The sequence below is a fragment of the Chrysochloris asiatica genome, unplaced genomic scaffold (genome assembly GCF_000296735.1).
Source record: "Chrysochloris asiatica unplaced genomic scaffold, ChrAsi1.0 scaffold00239, whole genome shotgun sequence".
Taxonomy (NCBI): domain Eukaryota; kingdom Metazoa; phylum Chordata; class Mammalia; order Afrosoricida; family Chrysochloridae; genus Chrysochloris; species Chrysochloris asiatica.
The window spans coordinates 3,795,999-3,799,395 of NW_006408757.1; the positions used below are offsets into that span (position 1 = coordinate 3,795,999).

Consider the following 3,397-nt stretch of genomic DNA (forward strand, 5'->3'; position numbering starts at 1 on the left):
AGCCACTGAGCATTCTGTCTGGCAGCTTGCATCAAGCCCGGGTGTCTGTCTTCTTTGTATCTGTTTTCTCTGTGTCTGTTTTCTCTCTCTCTATCTCTCTCTCGCCATCGTCACCGGACACCCCATCTTCGGGTCCTCACCCCCTTGCCGAGGCCAGACCCCGGCACCCTTTTAGGTATTCCAATCAGTAAGAGGCTGAAGACAGGCTTACAAGTTTTCTGTAATCATGTTTCCCAACATTCTTTTCTATCCCACTCAAGTTTCTATGTTACAATAGTAGGCAAGGGGAACCAATATTCATAAAACAGTCAATTATCCTACTATTATTTTCCCTTTCAAATTATGCCTAGATCCCTGCATCACAGAGCCCCGTTGTTCCAAGTTTGAGCATGCATCACTATTTAACTCTGTCCCACTTAGGCTGTGCAAACTTGTCTGTGTTCCCCTATCTATGTTGTTCTTCCACCTCCTCCATGTTCTTGTACTGCCCTCTCCAACACCTGAACTAAATCCCCCATCCCAACCCCACCATTGTGGATACCTTATATTCCATTAACTTTTCCCTCCATTTAAGGCAATCTATTTTATCCTGTATTCTATGTGACCTTATTACCACCTGAATCTCTGTTTCTTTGTGTTTACCTTCTTTCACATTGTAATTGTTTTGATCATAAACTGACCTCCCAGAGCCTCTGTTCTTATAATTTTATTCTGTTCTCTACTCTTCCATTTGTCAATTGAGTTCAGGCTGATGCCGACACATACATCAATCTCAAGTTGTTGTCTGTTCTTTTTTGTTCTCAGTTCACAGAACTCCCTTAAGGATGTTTTTCATCGCAGGGTTGGTTTTGGAAAAATCCCTTAGCTTCTGTTTTTTCTGGAATATTTTGATTACACAGTCGTATTTGATTGACAGCTTTGCTGGGTAGAGGATTTTTGGGTGGCAGTTTTGTTTTTGTTTTTTTCCTTTCAGGCTTTTATATATGTGTCCCCATTCCCTTCTGGCTGCATGATTTCTGTTGAGAAATCCAAACATAATCTGATTTGCTTGTCTTTGTATGTTACACTTCTCTTTTCCTTAGCTGTTTTCAGGATTCTGTCCTTATCTTTGATTTTGTAGAGCTTAACTATTATATGTCTTGGAAATTGTCTTTTAATGTCTATTTTTCCTGGGGTTTGTTGAGCTTTTTGAGTGCTTATCTTTTTGCTTTTCAGGATGTTAGGGAAATTTTCTTCCAGAAGCTCTTCAGCTATCTCCTCTGCAGAATTATATGATTCTTCCTGTTCTGGAATGCCAATAATTCTTAAGTTATTTATTCCTCTCCATGTTGTCCAACATGAATCTTAGGCCTTCTTCAGATTCCCCCCCCCCCCTTTTTCTGCTTGCTCTTCTATCTTAGTAGTGTTGAGAGATTTATCTTGAAGATCATTAGTTCAGGCTTCCATCTCTTCAATTCTACTCCTTTGGCCTGTCCTATTGTCCATTTCTGATATTTATTATTAATCATTTGGACCTCTTGCTGTAGGTTTTGAATTGTTTCTAATGCTGTATCTATCTTATTTGATTGTACCTGTAGCACTTTCCTGACTTCTTCTTTATTTTTCTCCACTCCATTGGAAAGTGTGTTGATACATTTTATAATCATTTTTCTGAATTCCTTCTCAGGCATTTCCAAAGCCTGCCCATCTTCCAATATGGAGTGTAGATCTACTTCTAGTTCATTTGCCTCACTCACTTTATTTTTTTGGACATGTGCTGATATGGTCATCTGTTTCTGTTTTTTTAACATATTCAGGAGTTAGCTGAATACTTAGATGGGTGTGTGTTTTGTTATTTATTGTGCTTTATGATTGCCTCCATGTAGATGTGATCCGGAGATGGGCTTCCCTTTTCCTCTTTTTCCTTTATCTTGGTGGTTCTTTCAGGTGTCTGTGGCTGCTCTGATCCTTCCCTGACTTGGTCTTGCCCATGATGGTGGCTCCAGACCCAACTGAGAGCTTTGGATTACAAAGCACTGAATTTCTTGCTTCTGCTACAAATTCATCTGGCTGTAAGCCTTCCAACCTTCTAAATAGTCCTTTATATGTGGTTCAGAGTTCTGGGAGAATCCCCTGAACCTGCTTGGTCTGGTATTCTGTGTTGTTGCTGACAGAGCTCCTCACTGCACGTCTACCCCATCCACCATCTTGTTTGTTCCATCCACCCTGTGCTCCCTTTGAGTTTCAGTCTTTTTTTTAAAAATCAAAGTACTACTTTATTAAATGAGTTATTTTACACAATATGAGCATCAATAAAATTACAATTGTAAAAAAAAAAATTTATAACAAGAATGGACTGATTTTCAGATTTCCAAATCAGAGTCAACTGTACATTTACACAGAATTGTCTTTGCATGAAACTCAAAAGGGAACAGCATAAAAATGAGTGTTACTGTAGCCCCTTTATTTTTGCTGATCAACAGTTTGTTAGAAAGGCAGCAGTAGGTTGTTACATAAGGTCTGAGACAGAAGAGTCAAAGGTGTCATGAATTCACCTGTAAACAACTTTATGCTTGAACAGCCAATTCTGGAGGAAGTGGAGTCTGGGGATGTTTGCTCTGAAAGTGCTGCTTAAAGGTCTTAGGATCTGGCATTGTGTCCTACACACAGTGCAGGCATATATTAAAGCAGATTTGGCAGCAGCCTTTTGGTCATGTCCTTGTTTCTTCTTTTGTCCAGCTTGCTTTTTGGCATTTTTCTACTGAGACTGAATCTTCTGCTGCCCAAGAGCCATATCCCGGCTGGGACAGTCCTGCGTCAGAGAGACCACGCAGCGCGAGAGTGTCGAGGGATGTTGCTGGAGGCACAGGAAGGGGGGAGCTCGCACAGCACCACTTCAGCCTCCTCCACCCACCAAAGAAGAGAAAGAGGTGAGCCCGCAGCACAATAGCCCGTGCCTCGCACACTCACCGCCATCATGTGCGCACCTGCCACCACTGAGTTTCAGTCTTTGAGGGGGGTTTGTTCTGAAGGTACTCAATTGTTTACCTTGGTAGATTCCCGACAAACAACTTGCTTATTCTTGTAATAGGCAATCATACTGCCATTTTTGTTTTGGGCTTTTCCTGCTGATGTTTCTTTGAAGGTGTATCTTTTGTTGTTCTAGCTGTTCCAGGCTGATCTGCTTGTCCTTTCTAGTGGGACTGTCCCACCAAGAAGTTTCTGGATGGGGCTCAGTATTCCACCTAAGGTAATATACACTATAAAGCCTGCACAAGAGGCTTATTTCAATGGGCAAGTTGTAGAACCCCTTTGAGGTATTCCAATCAGTTATAGGCTAAAGACGGGCTTACAAGCTTGGATCTCTCAGCAGAAACCATGCAAGTAAGAAGGCAATGGGGAGACATATATAAAACCC

General features: G+C 41.3%; 1 pseudogene; it reads right to left on the reverse strand.

Moving 5' to 3' along the window:
* Nucleotides 1-2,546: 2,546 nt before the first annotated feature.
* Nucleotides 2,547-2,773, reverse strand: LOC102826319 (annotated as a pseudogene).
* Nucleotides 2,774-3,397: the final 624 nt, after the last annotated feature.